This window comes from Oncorhynchus keta, chromosome 30 (assembly GCF_023373465.1).
Source record: "Oncorhynchus keta strain PuntledgeMale-10-30-2019 chromosome 30, Oket_V2, whole genome shotgun sequence".
Lineage (NCBI taxonomy): Eukaryota > Metazoa > Chordata > Actinopteri > Salmoniformes > Salmonidae > Oncorhynchus > Oncorhynchus keta.
In genome coordinates, this window is record NC_068450.1 from 26139905 (window position 1) to 26156909 (window position 17005).

At 43.4% G+C, this 17005-nt stretch overlaps 2 long non-coding RNA genes across 3 annotated transcripts; both read left to right on the top strand.

Moving 5' to 3' along the window:
- The first annotated feature begins 953 nt into the window (after positions 1-953).
- On the top strand, positions 954-16892 carry LOC118363349 (uncharacterized). The gene is made up of 2 exons (XR_004821393.2): positions 954-1139; positions 14340-16892. It is a non-coding gene; the product is annotated as an uncharacterized LOC118363349 (long non-coding RNA).
- On the top strand, positions 1182-3943 carry LOC127913958 (uncharacterized). Of its 2 annotated transcripts, none has more exons than XR_008087409.1 (3): positions 1182-2630; positions 2666-3175; positions 3210-3943. It is a non-coding gene; the product is annotated as an uncharacterized LOC127913958 (long non-coding RNA). The 2 variants fall into 2 exon arrangements; XR_008087408.1 differs by having other exon boundaries at positions 2666-3039; positions 3074-3943.
- Positions 16893-17005: the final 113 nt, after the last annotated feature.

The following is a 17005-nucleotide window of genomic DNA, read 5'->3' on the forward strand; positions in this document are numbered from 1 at the left end:
TCCTAACTTGCTCCTCACCACGGTCTCCCCTGCAAACTGTGACAGCAGTTGGAAGATGATTGCCAGTCTTCTCATGTTGGATTGGCACCAGCTGCTTTGGCATGTTTCTCTCTCTCGGCCACAGGATATGTAGCCAATTACCTTGATGAGCCGATCTGTTGGCCCGTCACACTTCCTGTTGCTCTCCCTCCCATAGTGCTCTGACTCCTTCCCATCATCATTTGACATGAGCCAGACCTAGCTGTGTTTTTCAGTGCATGTGGTTGGCTCTCATAAAATGTCTTCATCGAACACTTCCATGCTCTAGTGAGCTCTCTTTACAGTCACCCTGATGGTTAGCAATGAAAAATTCACTACCTCCATCCCCATTATTCTCCCTCCTTTCTAAAAGCAAACAAACTTATTTTCCCTCTGTTCTCTGGTATTCCCTCCTCTTTTTCCCCCTGACCTTTCAGTATATGATTCCCAGCTTACATTCAGCGAATGCTTTCCCATATGGGGCAGTCAGCCTTTTTGAAAGGAAGATAATTATTCCAAATAGCTGTGTCTGAGCGCTGTACTCATGTTCCCAGACCTGACTCGACCAGGCTAGAGCAGGCAGGAATGGCAGGGATCCCTCTCTCCTCCTTAATGGTTTCCACATGGAACTCTGGAGTGGGTGGCCAAGCCTACAGTACAGGCAGAAAACTCCAAATTTAGAAGAAATATGAAAATTGTCAAATGCGGCTTCCTTTGCAAGGGAGACAAGCCCAGCCCCCCCTCCACCTTGCCCCCTCCCTCCCCTGTAGATCTCCTTCTCAGACATTGCAGGTCATAGGCTGAGGTTACGGGACCCTCACGCTAGCAAATCACAGAGCTCTGGGGGCTTTCCCTCATAGGTGCCTGCCCCTCGCCTCATATAAGGTCAAAGAAAAGTCTGTGCTCCCCAAGCCTTGTACCGGGAACCCCCTTCAACCAGTTGGGCTCACACATCGGCCATGGTAGCAGTGTTGGGAAGCTCCCCAACACCTCCCACTTCCACCTCCCACCCCCACCCGGGCCTCACCACTCAGCGTCAGCCACCGGGCCAAGTCTAGGACAGACAGCAACACAGGAGCCACCGAGGACCAGGGCCACAGGCAAAAGACAGCAGCACAAAGGTAAGTCTGCCTCTGCTACACAGCCTTACACACACTCCCCTACGTACCGTATTTATTTGGAGAGTGAAGCTAACTTTTAATTTGGCTCTATACTCCAGCATTCTGGACTGGAGATGAATTGTTTTGTATGAGGAGAAAGTACAGAATGTCACCTTTTTATTTGAGAGTATTTTCATACATATCTATTATACCGTTTAGAAATTAAAGCACTTTGTATCTAATCCCCCCATTTGAATGTGTCTTAAGTATTTGGTTAAATTAATTTAAAGTATATTAAAGTAGTCAAATGTTTAGTATTTGGTCCCATATTCCTAGCACACAATTACTACATAAAGCTTGTGACTACACACTTGTTGGATGCATTCGCAGTTTGTATTAGATGCATTTCGGGTTATGTTGTGCTCAATATAAATGAATGGTAAATAATGTATTGTGTCATTTTGGAGTAACTTTTATTGTAAATAAGAATAGAATGTTTCTGAACACACACAAAGAGCATGCACCTCAAAGCATGCAAACCTCTCACCATTACCAATAACAGGAGAGGTTAGCATTTTGGGGGGTATGATCATTGTTCCTCTGTAACTTTCTCACTAAGCATTATTCACAATTCATTAATATAAGTGAATTTGTCCAAATACTTCATACATAAAGTGCTTTCATTTCTAAAACACATACTGTATGAAACAAACCTCAAATAAGATGTGACATTCTGTACTGTCACCTCATTTAAAACATTTGATCTCAAATCCAAAATGGTGGAGTATAGAGCCAAATGTACATATTTTAGCTTCACTGTCCAATTACATACTTAGGGGAGTGTACATCTTTAGAGACAGGGTTCACTCCCCCAAAGTGGAAAATAGTCCACAGTTGACTGGTATATGTGACATATTGTATGCTCAAGTGATACCCTGATAGATGCTCATAGGTAGAAGTCTTGATGTGGCAGACGGGTAGGCGATCAACAGAGTACAAGGTTGAAGGTGACTGATAGAGAGTTCTTTGTCACCTGTCATCTTCTCCTGTCTGTGCTGGAGGCTGAGGGCTGGATGACCTGGGGTCACGGTGTTTTTGTCTGCCAGGCGCGTCTGTGGTCGCGCCACGGTGACATATCTGTTGTAGCGCCACGGTGACATGTCTGTTGTGTCAGTGTGTCATGATGACAGAAAGCAGGTTAAACTGACACTGAGCTGATGAACAGCCAGGAGAAAGAGATGACTCTCACTGGGACACAGAATCAGTGTCACTCCAGTGTTACTCTTCGTACTGGTTGGTTTCAACCTTAAGGCTGCTGCCATTGTCAGCAAGACAATGGTTTACTGAGTTAGTGCGGGCGGGAGTGCATTAGGCTTCTTCAGTGAATACTTGACCTTGTGTTAGGTGACACAACAACTCATCTGAATGTGGTGGGGCCAGACGAGCACCACTAACAATGATCTCATTTCTATATTCTTGTGGTTTAATATAACAATCAATAAGAGTGTGGAGGTATAACCAAAGTTATAATCATTGTCAGGGTGGAGGTATAACTGAAGTTGTAATCCTGTCAGGGTGGAGGTATAACTGAAGTTGTAATCATGTCAGGGTGGAGGTATAACTGAAGTTGTAATCCTGTCAGGATGGAGGTATAACTGAAGTTGTAATCCTGTCAGGGTGGAGGTATAACTGAAGTTGTAATCATGTCAGGGTGGAGGTATAACTGAAGTTGTAATCCTGTCAGGGTGGAGGTATAACTGAAGTTGTAATCCTGTCAGGGTGGAGGTATAACTGAAGTTGTAATCCTGTCAGGGTGGAGGTATAACTGAAGTTGTAATCATGTCAGGGTGGAGGTATAACTGAAGTTGTAATCATGTCAGGGTGGAGGTATAACTGAAGTTGTAATCATGTCAGGGTGGAGGTATAACTGAAGTTTTAATCCTGTCAGGGTGGAGGTATAACTGAAGTTGTAATCATGTCAGGGTGGAGGTATAACTGAAGTTGTAATCATGTCAGGGTGGAGGTATAACTGAAGTTGTAATCATGTCAGGGTGGAGGTATAACTGAAGTTTTAATCCTGTCAGGGTGGAGGTATAACTGAAGTTGTAATCATGTCAGGGTGGAGGTATAACTGAAGTTTTAATCATGTCAGGGTGGAGGTATAACTGAAGTTGTAATCATGTCATGGTGGAGGTATAACTGAAGTTGTAATCCTGTCAGGATGGAGGTATAACTGAAGTTGTAATCCTGTCAGGGTGGAGGTATAACTGAAGTTGTAATCATGTCAGGGTGGAGGTATAACTGAAGTTGTAATCCTGTCAGGGTGGAGGTATAACTGAAGTTGTAATCCTGTCAGGGTGGAGGTATAACTGAAGTTGTAATCCTGTCAGGCTAGACAAGCAGCATTTACAGTCTCTGTTGTCCTTTTACTTATGTAATGGAAACAATGTGGTCGCTTTTCACCTCTGCTATTTCAATATGTGTGTGTTTACATGAAGGAGAGTGAAAGAGGTCAAGGTTGAGGGCTGATTAATATAATAAATAAATATAATAAAGTACTATTACCTGAACAATGGCAGACACTTTCTACTGGTGGGACTGTTCTATTACTCAGTTCCTTCACAACAAGTGGCTAGCAATACAGCCTGAATCTAATCACCATGGAAACTAAAAATAATGTGTTGTCTGCTTTATATTACCTCAACATGCCTAGCAATTCTAGTAACTGTCTAAATTTAGTTCAAGATGTATCTGTTGTTTTCCTCTTTTGCTGCTTTAACTTTGATACAGGCCTGGTGTTTATCTGTTTCCTATAAATCAGTGGTGTGATCCTGATTAATGCAGCACTTCATCGTGTCGGTTAGTTGGTTGATATTAGGCAGCTATGCAACAGAACGACCGATGCCTCCACACACCGCTTCAGTGTCATAAGCAGACGGTTCTATAAACAAGGATGATATTCATTAACATTGTGACAGTCTACAAAATGTGTACACAAATAAATGCAACGCTGTAGCGTCTTCCGACATGAAGTTATCTTTCATCAGGGTATGAAAAGGGAAATGTGAACACAACACCCCCCGCCCTTAACCTATTTATACAATCAGTCATTTCTGGTAGACTTGTCTTTGGAAAAACAATGGTATTTTCCACCATATCTGTGTATTAATGCAGAATGCCATATTAGTACATGGATGGATGGTATAGATAGATTGATTGATTAAAATGAGGGGATGGGAGATGGAGACTGTGAGGGAGGGAGAGGAAACCGTCTGGAAGCCATCAAACCACAGAGCCTTTTCACATGACCCTGTAATGACCCTGGCTCTTCCTCCCCAGGGGACCCCCGTTCCCAGGGTCCCTCTCACATGTACACCAGGGTGGGAGGGGAAACAAGGGGTTAAGTCCTCAGAGAATGACAAAGACCTCTTTCCAGATGCTCAAAGGAGGACAGACAGAAAACCCTGGCCTGATCATACACACACCTACATACTGTATTCTCTCCCTCCCTCTCACTCTCAGGAACACACACACAATACCACAGAGGTTGTTTGGTTCTCTTCTATACTGTCTATATGGGTGGGTGAGGTTATCTCCATACTTTGTCTTACCATCCTTTGGATGCTATAGCAGCTCAAGCAATTTTTCCATAGCTACACCCTCACATTCATGATTCCATCTCTCTCTCTCTCTCTCTATCTCTCTCTCTCTCTCTCTCTCTCTCCCTCTCTCTCAGCATTCTGGGAATGCTTCAGTCGTTTTATAACTTCCTCCCTGGGTTGTAAAATGCTTTTCCTGCTGGGCTTATGAAATCTCTGATTTATCTAGTCAATTTAATGCCCACTGTTCTTTGCCTCTTACATATTGCTAATTCCTTCTCTTATGTAATTGTGTGCATGTTTGATGCACATTCACAACCTTTGACACCTGACTGAAGAAATTGCCCAATTATTGCTCAATTCTGTTTATTCATGAGCCGTATGAGCGTAAGAAGGAACTTCACCCCCTGTGTAAGAAAGTCAGTCGTAAATCAGTAAGTTCATTATTCGTCTGTAGTGTTTTTAAGTCCATTATAGTTCTTGTTAATAGTGTATTATTCATCTGTAGTGTTTTAAGTCCATTATTGTTGTATTATTTTTCATTAACCTTTATCTAACTAGGCCGGTCAGTTTAGAACAAATTCTTAATTACAATGACGGCCTACCCTGGCCAAACCCTAACGACACTGGGCCAATTGTGCGCCGCCCTATGGGAATCCCAATCACAGCTGGTTGTGATACAGCCTGGAATCGAACCAGGGTCTGCAGTGACACCTCTAGCACTGAGATGCAGTGCCTTAGACCGTTGCACCACTCGGGAGCCCAAGATAGTGTATTATTCATCTGTAGTGTTTTTAAGTAAATTATAGTTCTTCATCATCTTTGTTTTATTTTCTGGCTATTCTAAAAAATAATTTACAATTCACTATCTAACCTACACACAAGCCAATGCGCAGACACACACACACACAACCTTCTTTGGCCCATTGTGATAGGATGAATCTCTTTTCTCAGAAATTCTCTTGAGAAATCCACCCAACCCAAATTACCAAAGTGCTGGGAATCCTGTGTTTATGGAAGGCATCTGAGGGAGCGTTGTGGGATCAGGCATGGGGGGGGGCTCTGCTGTCCTGGATCTGGGATAGGATGAGAAACACAGCACATTGACCTACCATGGTGAAGATGGGGCATGTACTTTCAAGTCCAAACAAGACGGGCCCCCAAAACTAGAAATATGCTTCAAGTAAACAGTTTATTATGTAAGAGACGCATTGACAGCCTTTGATTTCACAGCTTATTTGACTGTCGCGTAGGCATTAGCACAATCGATCACAGTAATAATTTATCCTCTGGATGGTTTAGTTAGACAGGGATGCACAAAGTTGCTTCCATAAGTTGTCAAATACTACTCTAATCATAATGTCTCAATGTATATGCATGTGTTACAAAGTAAGGCCCACGTGAATGTTTACCATGACTATTCAATTAGCCTCTACTGTGACATTCATTTGTTTCTTTGTTCTTTGCCTCTGAATTCTGAGAGAGAGAGAGAGAGAGAGAGAGAGAGAGAGAGAGAGAGAGAGAGAGAGAGAGAGAGAGAGAGAGAGCTCAGAGGTACTAGAGAGGGCTGAGCTTCATCAACATATGATTCATCCTCTGTGGTAGATACAGAGAGCAGGCAGAAGAGGGAGAAAGAAAAGAGGAGAGAGAGAGGGAGGCCCCCCCTCACCCTCCTCACGCTTCCTGCCTAGATGATTTAAGGAGATGGGGAGAAATGAGAGGGGACCTTAAAAGGCAATGTTTGGGCGTCCATTATCAGGCCATGGGTCTGTGTAAACACAGTGTCTGCCTGCACGTCTGTCTGTATATCTGTGGAGGTGAGCACTTTGGCACAAGCTTAGGCACTTCACAGTTAGAGACACTTGCACACACTCACTCACATACACACCAAAGTAAGCAAGTGCTGGCAATGTATTTTTCACCTTGTCACTTTCAAGTGATAGTTTCTTGACATCGGAGAAGCGTTGAAGTGAAAAGGTTTACAAATCATTTTGACAGATGTTTAGGCTGGAAAGGTCTTCAGTTATACGTTAAAATAGCCAGGTATTTAAACCAATGATATACAGAACATTACATTCATAACATCTAGCATATGCCATATACACGGCTCTTTCCATGACATACTGACCAGGTGAAAGCTATGGACCCTTATTGATGTCACTTGTTAAATCCACTTGAATCAGTGTAGATGAAGGGGAGGAGATAAATTATGGAAGGATTTTTAGGCCTTCAGACAATTGAGACACTGTGTATTATGTGTGCCATTCAGGGGGAGAATGGGCAAGACAAAAGATTGAAGTGCCTTTGAACGCAATATGGTAGTAGGTTGGGGGGGGATTGTTCATAATGAGTATAGCAAACTGTAGGCAAAGGTATATCCTTGCCTATACATGCATAGTAGTACAGACACCATTTAATACTCAAAAGAATGTGCACCCTTGCTGTTGTATATGGCTAGATAACATTGATGTCCTAACAACTACACTAGGTAAAACCGGATAAAACCGGATAAGTTCGAGCTACTCAAAACTTATGAGGAATCCCGAGTCTGTACGGGAGTTGCAGCGATGAGACAAGACAGTAACTGCTAACAAATGGATACCAAGAAATTGGGGAGAAAAAGGGGGTAAAAAATAATTTTAAAAATGAGGATCCTGATTTAATTATTTTGATTTCTCTATACATATAAACCACTGGTTCAAATAAATCAATATGGTGAAGTGGCGGCAAGGTAGCCGGAAGGTTGCAAGTTCAAACCCCCGAGCTGACAAGGTACAAATCTGTCGTTCTGCCTCTGAACAGGCAGTTAACCCGCTGTTCCTAGGCCGTCATTGAAATAAGAATTTGTTCTTAACTGACTTGCCTGGTTAAATAAAAAAATAAAAAAGTGAACACGACATCATCTTTATAAGTCAAAGTAATTTAATAAGTACTTGAAATGTTTGACTTTAGCAGTCCACCTTACTTAGAAACTATGAATTATCATTACTCACAAAGTTTCCTTTTACTCATAGCCAGTCAATAATATAACAATACTTTTAGCAAAAAAAATCATATTTAATTACAAATCCGTAGAAACTATGAGAATAAAAAACGTTCTGAACTTTTGTGAAACATCACAGCACAGTTTAATTCGGAAAGTATTCAGACCCCTGATTTTTTCCACATTTTGTTACGTTACAGCCTAACTCTAAAATTGATTATATCGTTTTTTCCCTCATCAGTCTACACACAATGCTCCATAATGACAAAGAAAAAACAGTTTTTGTTATAAAGAATAGAACATTTAAGTACATAAGTATTCCGACCCTTTTACTCAGGACTTTGATGAAGCACTTTTGGCAGTGATTACAGCCTCGAGTCTTCTTGGCTATGACCCTACAAGCTTGGCACACCTGTATTTGAGGAGTTTCTCCCATTCTTCTCTGCAGATCCTCTCAAGCGCTCAGGTTGGATGGGGAGCGTTGCTGCACAGCTATTTTCAGGTCTTTCCAGAGATGTTCGATTAGGTTCAAGTCCAGGCTCTGGCTGGTCCACTCAAGGACCTTCAGAGACCTGTCCCAAAGCCACTCCTGCATTGTCTTGGCTGTGTGCTTAGGGTTTTTGTCCTGTTGAAAGATGAACCTTCACCCCAGTCTGAGGTCCTGAGCGGGTTTTCATCAAGGATCTCTCTCTACTTTGCTCAGTTCTTCTTTTACTCAATCCTGACAAGTCTCCCAGTCCCTGCTGCTGAAAAACATGCCCTCAGCATGATGCTGCCACCACCATGCTTCACCGTAGGGATGTTGCCAGGTTTCCTCCAGACATGACACTTGGTATTAAGGCCAAAGAGTTCAATCTTGGTTTCATCAGACCGGAGAATCTTGTTCCTCACGGTCTGAAAGTCCTTTAGGTGCCTTTTGGCAAACTCCAAGAGGGCTGTCGTGCCTTTTTCTGAAGAGTGGCTTCCGTTTGGCCACTCTACCATAAAGGCCTGATTGGTGGTGCTGCAGAGATGGTTGTCCTTCTGGAAGGTTCTCCACAAAGGAACTCTGGAGCTCTGTCAGAGTGACCATCGGGTTCTTGGTCACCTCCCTGACCAAGGCCCTTCTCCTCCGATTGCTCAGTTTGGCCTGGCGGCTAGCTCTAGGAAGAGTCTTGGTGGTTACCATCTTCTTCCATTGTGCTGAAGCCATTGTGCTCTTGGGGACCTTCAATGCTGCAGAAATGTTTTGGTACCCTTCTATGGACCATTCCTTCAACATCATGGCTTGGTTTTTGCTCTGACATGCACTGTCAACTCTGGGGCCTTATATAGACAGGTGTCTGCCTTTCCAAATCATGTCCAATCAATTGAATTTACCACAGGTGGTAATCAAGTTGTAGAAACATCTCAAGGATGTTCAATGGACACAGGATGCACTTGAGCTCAATATTGAGTGTCATAGCAAAGAGTCTGAATACATATGTAAATAAGGTATTTTATGCTTTTATGAATTAGCAAAAATGTGCCTTTCCTCACTGTAAACGCCAATGTGCTGTCATTACTCACATTTTTTGAGGAAACCTGTTGCACTAAATATTTCTGAGTACAGTAACATAAAGTGGTTTTATATTCATTACTGAAACCGATAGTCACTGTGACCCTGTAGGCCAGGGGTCCAGATTTGAGTTGTATCAGCTTGATATTCTTTATTAACGCCCCCCAATAAGCCACCCCTCCAATATAATTTCCCAGTGGGCCTTGCCTTTTTGAGTGAATTGTGGAGTTACTACCCATGGCTGTATTTGTTAGTGACAGAGACATGGTTGTTGAATTTGTTAATGTTCAGTCCTGTGGCCTTCACCAAGTGAGTCCATAGGCAAATGTTATCATTATAATTCAACTCTTTATGACAATACATTACATATCTCATAAAGTCTTATTTTGAGGCTTAGCTTAACTTGATTACAGTGGTCTGAAATTCATGGTTTGCAGACCACATTAGGTCTGCAAGTAGGGTTGCTAAATTCCAGTAGCTTTCCCAAAATTCCCAGATTTTAAAAAAAGGAGGATTTCCAGGAATCTTACATTTCCCAGGTTTTCCAGAAATCTCGGTAGTAACAGAACTTTGCAACCCTACCTGCAAGTCACATTATTCTGCCTTGCAAAGTGATGTGTAATTCCTATTAGAATCCATCCAGAGTGGGGATATCCAACAGCTTAAATGTGTATCCACCAGCAGCTTGCATTCATAATGTCTGCCAGGGTCAGGACCAGTGGGAGGAGACTACCTAAACCATTTAAACTGGAATAACCATTTCAATAACAGTTGCAAAAATTCTAACTAAATGATTGGATTAGTTTAAAAATGTATGTTATTTATCTTTGGGTAACATAAAATCAATCACCACATGCAAAACGTGCAAAAACACAGATATACAGTATATCTTTTTTTCAAAGAATCTACCTGCAGTAGAGCATACTGGGAAAAAGTTAATTCGTTATCATAACTTTTTTTTAAATTGTTGGTGTGACTTCTCATTTAGTTTTGAGTCAGTATCACAAACATTTAAGTAACAGTGACTTTGAGTTCAACTTACTAGAAGTATTTGAGTTGGAAATAGCTTTGGGTTTACAGTGTAATAGTAAAATGTTTTTAACAAGGAGCATGGGAAACAGGAAATGAATACAGAATGTGATGTTTATTGTTTTGTGTTGGTTATTAAGTGTCTGTGGTATCAGTATCATTAGACACAGAGCATGGGAGAGTGTTGTGTTTGTTAGTAATGTTTTCCCGGCCTGTAGATATCTGTTTGGGTAAGACATCCGTGGTCCTGAGTGAGACCTGTATATACAGTGCATTCAGAAAGTTTTCACACACCCCTTGACTTTCTCCACATGTTGTTGTGTTATATGCAGCCTGAATTGAAAATTGATTAAAGTGAGATTTTCTGTCTCTGGCCTACACACAATACCCCATAATGTCAAAGTTGAATAATGGTTTTAGAAATGTATACAAATTACCCTGGCTGCTGCAATACTTCACTTTAGTCTCTGGTAGACTCCCAGCACGTTATTTAGGCAATACTTCACTTTAGTCTCTGGTAGACTCCCAGCACGTTATTTAGGCAATACTTCACTTTAGTCTCTGGTAGACTCCCAGCACGTTATTTAGGCAATACTTCACTTTAGTCTCTGGTAGACTCCCAGCACGTTATTTAGGCAATACTTCACTTTAGTCTCTGGTAGACTCCCAGCACGTTATTTAGGCAATACTTCACTTTAGTCTCTGGTAGACTCCCAGCACGTTATTTAGGCAATACTTCACTTTAGTCTCTGGTAGACTCCCAGCACGTTATTTAGGCAATACTTCACTTTAGTCTCTGGTAGACTCCCAGCACGTTATTTAGGCAATACTTCACTTTAGTCTCTGGTAGACTCCCAGCACGTTATTTAGGCAATACTTCACTTTAGTCTCTGGTAGACTCCCAGCACGTTATTTAGGCAATACTTCACTTTAGTCTCTGGTAGACTCCCAGCACGTTATTTAGACAATATGGCAGCCCTTCTTTGTGACTGCTCTTGGATTTGAATGGCTTCTCCTTCACCTTCGCGCCCTTTTCCCTTTTATGTCAGTCAGCAGCATTCTGTGACTAGAAAAGGGAATGTATGCAGCCAGCCTACAAGAGAATGAGAGGTGGAGGAGGGGCATGCACATTGAGCGCAGAGACAAACTATCTGCCTTCCTGCAAGAGCCTGAAAGAGTGAATGCTTATCGAAAGTTCAGCTACATTTTCCGGCTCAGAATTCCTTATAAGGGCAGAGGGAGGCTCCAGGAGAGGTTGGTTGAGACAACCTCGAGCTCTTTCGTCTTGGGGAGAGCTCAAAATTGCTCTGGAATTCTCCCCTTGTTTCTTCTTTATTTTCTTCACCTCTTTTTGGTTTTGCTTTCCCTCTTTGGACTAAACTGAAAACTCCTTCAGTTGAATTACAGGAGATTTATTGTACTCCTAAATAGACCTCATCATAGCAGCTTTTTGACACTTAGTTTGGACTCTTGTCTGTGAGAACAACGTAGAGCATGGCTCTGTATAGGTCATCTCACTAAGCTAGTCAGTATCTCTACAGGCCATGCCTTAGCCACAAAATGTGACACCGCTATCCATGAGCCCATACTGTTGAGTGTCCAGTTCCTGTGTGTGTCTGTGTGAAGTCTTGTGAGTCTGCTGTCTGTCTGCTGGAACTAGTGTTGAACTGTTCTCTTCTATATCTATCCTATTTCCTTGTGGGGTAAACAGCAGAGGTCTGCCGGGACACACTGAACTAAAGAGCAGGACATACACTGTATCCCATAGGTGAGAATCACATGCGGTCCCACAGTTACATCAACCTAATCCTCCTCAGAGTTCAGAAATCATAGTTGTGATAGACAGCTGATGTCACTTATTAGAAATGTTAATAATAATGCTTTCATGTAGAGTCTGGTGTGTCACTGTGAGTATCACAACTCCCATTTCTCATCCTGGGTCAACTCCCATCCCTCATCCTGGGTCAACTCCCATCCCTCATCCTGGGTCAACTCCCATCCCTCATCCTGGGTCAACTCCCATCCCTCATCCTGGGTCAACTCCCATCCCTCATCCTGGGTCAACTCCCATCCCTCATCCTGGGTCAACTCCCATCCCTCATCCTGGGTCAACTCCCATCCCTCATCCTGGGTCAACTCCCATCCCTCATCCTGGGTCAACTCCCATCCCTAATCCTGGGTCAACTCCCATCCCTCATCCTGGGTCAACTCCCATCCCTCATCCTGGGTCAACTCCCATCCCACATCCTGGGTCAACTCCCATCCCACATCCCGGGTCAACTCCCATCCCACATCCCAGGTCAACTCCCATCCCACATCCCGGGTGAACTCCCATCCCACACCCCGGGTCAACTCCCATCCCACATCCCAGGTCAACTCCCATCCCACATCCCGGGTCAACTCCCATCCCACATCCCGGGTCAACTCCCATCCCACATCCCGGGTCAACTCCCATCCCACATCCCGGGTCAACTCCCATCCCTCATCCCGGGTCAACTCCCATCCCTCATCCTGGGTCAACTCCCATCCCTCATCCTGGGTCAACTCCCATCCCCGAAGGGCACAGTCAGTATGTCTGTCTAAGTTGGCTGAAAGTCACAGAGGGGAAGGCTGTGTATCAGATGATATCAGATCCAAGGAAATTTGTTTGAAACCTTCCCATCCCCAGCGTCCCACAACATCACTTCCCCCCGCGATAGAATAAGCTGATAGTGTGTTCTTTACTCTAATTCCATTATGGGTGTTGTTGACTCAGAGTTGTATTTTTACAACCAAGCATAATCACTAAATAAGTTACTGTAACTAAAATCAGATATAGTCTCTGAGCTCCATGGGAGTTTCCTCCTCCCTCCTCCCCCTGTTTCTCCTCCTCCTTCTCCTCCTCGTGGTGGATAAGGTCTGATGTTGGGAGGCAGGGCACTGTGGTGTCCTGACCTTAGTGATTCCCAGAGGCCCATGGAGCTGGTAACCATGACACACAGTGACACACATTCTGCCCCTACAACTAGCAACTAGCATAAACTAGCATAAACACCAACTAGCAACTAGCATACATAAACTACCAACACATAAACTACCAACTAGCATAAACACACACATCTACAGTCAGTAAAATTGTTATTATAATGTTAAAATATTTAACTGGTTATCTTATCTAACGTATATGATTACACCTGTCTACATTCTAAATAAATAGCAATAAGAATCTACTGAGAAATGGTGCATGCCGACTTTAATTGAGAAAGGAGTGGGAGCAAGGCTAACGGGATGAGAAATGAGAAGTACCTATGCAGTGATTGAGCAAGAGATTTCAGAGTGGTATAGCTGAGGGAGGAATCCTGGATGTAGCATGAAGAGTAGAGGAAGTGTGTTTAGAACAGAGGGAGAGAGGGAGCTGGTTGGGGTTTGGCTGGGTGTCCTGCAGGTAGGGGCTTAGTTTGGGTGATGCTGCTGGCACTCTACCCCATCTGCAGTTGCTGTGAGGAGAACGTGCTGGAACAGGAGATGGCACCACACCCTTACAGTCATTATGGCAGCATCTCTTAACAACCTGCTGCTGATCAGAACTCTCTGTGGCCACAATCCAACATGGCTGAAGCTCCTGGAAAATCAGTGCCACGGGCATCCCAAAACATCCCCAGTACACCAATCCCTAGCAGTGAGGGACCGGGATATAGATAGGGGTAGGGTGGGATGGGCTAACAACTTGCACACAGGTGGGTGGGCTGTTGTGTGCAATGACGGGGGGTTGGGAAGCTACAGGGAGGAATGCTAGTGGGAGCAGGGAGCAAAGGGAACACGGACAGGATGGAGCAGCGTTTAAATATGCAGGCAGGAAGGCAAGCAGGGGTCAAAGTCGTTTCCTGTTCCCCAACAATAACGTTTACAACCCCCACATTCCCCAACATACAGCCAGCCAGCCTCACTCTTTATGGTACCACCTCTCTTACAGTTTCCAATTAGAAAAGAACTGTACAGACAAGATAACTTTCACAATTGAGTTCAGAATGTGTGCTTCATGTTGTTTGGTGAATGCCCTTAAGAATCCTTCCGTTGCTCTTTTTTCCCTACAGGTCAGTCTGAGCTGGGGTCTTAGACAAGAAACAAACCAGAGAGGTTCTAACACCATCCACTTTGCTAGTCAAAACAACCCTTTTCTTTAGTGATGTGAAGAGAAGACAGGTAAGGTATGATTGGGTGGGTGGGTGTGCCAGAACATTGGCATTGATATTTTACTGTGTAACTCTATTGCTTGGTCCTCAGGCCCCAGGTGCAGTGCTGCATCTCTGGTCAATTGGGAGTCTGAGATGAAGCACTGTAGCTCGGGAAGGAGGGTGCTGCTACAGCGGGGTGAGCAGTCTGGGACAGAGGGATAGCTCTTTCTATCTCTATGCCTTATAATCATGGAGACCATGCATGGAAGCTGTTATTGTGGCGATATGTGCCCAGAATATTAGAGAGGGAGGACCCCCGTGACTGGTTCTGCCTCTCTCTCTCTCTCTCTCGTCTGGACACATATCTGAGATACCAAATCATCATTCCACCCATGATGCTAACATGTTAATGGACCATTAAAGACTAGTTCCTGGTGTGTTTTCCATGCTATAATTGATCTCCTCCTCCTGAGTGCATTTACAGCATTACCCTGGGCTTTTCCTCGCCCCCGGGGTCCAGTTTTCCCAGGAATCCCTTGGGTAATCACAACGGGGATTCCTGGAAATACTGTTCTTGGGGGTGGGGCTTGACTACATGGATCTGGGATAGTAATACAATCTGCTTGTAAGATGTTCCACAGGCATGTGGTTGCATCGTAATGTCATGTGAAAATGATATGACTGGGGAAGGACGATAAATAAACAGATGGAACTAGCTACTGCATACGGTACAGAATATCTTGATGCAAGGCCATTCTGGGTGCATACTCTGATGTAAATTACGCTACACCATTTTATATGCATTTCACTGTCAGAGGATCTAAAGGCATATCATGTTATATAACAGCTATTTATAACTCCACTTTTTATTTTTATTTTTTATGGGCAATGTTGCCACTGTGCAAATGTTAAAACTCAATAAAAGTTAACAATTCCAACATGTCTATCTCAGTCTTTCAACTTTATTGCAACACTGCAATTTTGATCATCATGTAAACTTGCTGGAATGACCCAAATCTAATTCTGGACAAACTGCCAAATATGAACACAGTGCCCTCTACGTGTAGATATCAACACTACATATTGCTTGTCAAAATTTTCACCACAAGGGGTCAGAGTTGAGCCACTTCCTTACATGTACTAGAGGTAGGCCATCATCCTACATGTGCTACATCAGATTGCCATTATGGCAGACCAAAAATATTTGAGTCTTAACATATTTTAGTTCACATGGAGTAGCATTTAGACATAGAGGAAATGTGTATGAGTGTTTGTGGGCATTATTCTACAAACATCTTCAAGATGACAAGGAGCGTGTACCCCAAACGTGATGTTCTGTGTCCAATACAAGACGAGTTGAAACAATGTGTTAGTTTTAGACAAATAGATCTCCTTTGGTAGGAAAACCTAAATCACTTTTGTATGTGTCAATTTATTAAAATGGGTAACTTGGACAAAGCTCATATGACTACAGGCAGGGGACTGACTGTACAATGTTAATATAATATGTGAAACAATAAAAACCTTTATTTGGGCACTGGGAAAAGGGAGAAGAAAGTTTTTTGACATGAAATCATTTATGAAGAGATTTAGAAAATCTCTGGGAATGTAGCGTTCTTTTGGGCTCCAGAAACAGGTGCTATACAACCTTACACCTTCAGGCTTTCAGGAAGAACATGCGTCAAAGTAGGCGGGTAGATAGTCACATTCGTAATAGCTTCGCTACACAATATCATCTATTCATCCATTGACCGTCTACTAGACATAGAACATTGTGTGGGCTGCAGAAATCTGAGCTTTCTCCAGCCTGGTATAAGAAAGACGAGCACCCCCTCTGTAAATGTTCCCTAGCTCTGCTGTCGCCTGCCTGCAGTCAGTTGTAAGAGGGTCTTCACGGGAGGGGGAATGTAAACAGGCACAGCATATGAGTAGGAAGGCAGGTAACGAGATACAGGGAGAGGGTGGCCCTTTAAAACGCACTCCCTTCAAGGTTATCTGGAGACACCTCTGGGATCTCATCCAATCAACAGGAGACTCCTCAGGGACCTCATTCAACCATCTGGAGACTCCTCTGGGATCTCTTTCAACCATCTGGAGACTCCTCAGAGACCTCTTTCAACCATCTGGAGACTCCTCAGAGACCTCTTTCAACCATCTGGAGACTCCTCGGGGACCTCTTTCAATCATGTGGAGAATCCTCAGGGACCTCTTCCAACCAACTGTGGAAGCCCATTCCTCAAAGGAGGGTGGGGGAGGGGAGTGCACACACACAGACACACAAGGCACTTCTGGCATGCCTATATGCTGTAAGCTCTTGGTTATGTTTGGCTCTACTTGCCAACTGGAATCCACTACTGTGTTGATTTGAAATGTTAATGCTGTTCCCTACTGTTGTTCCCTACTGTGAGAAACAGTGGAGACACAGAGAAGGTAATGTAATTCACAGCAGTAAATAAACATATTCATACTTTGAATCTGTTGACTTCAATGGCTCTTTGTAAGACTGTGGGTGGCCGTATGTATCAGAGAGGACTTATATTTGCTGTGGAGATGAACTGCTGCATTCAAGATAGACAAAGATGTTA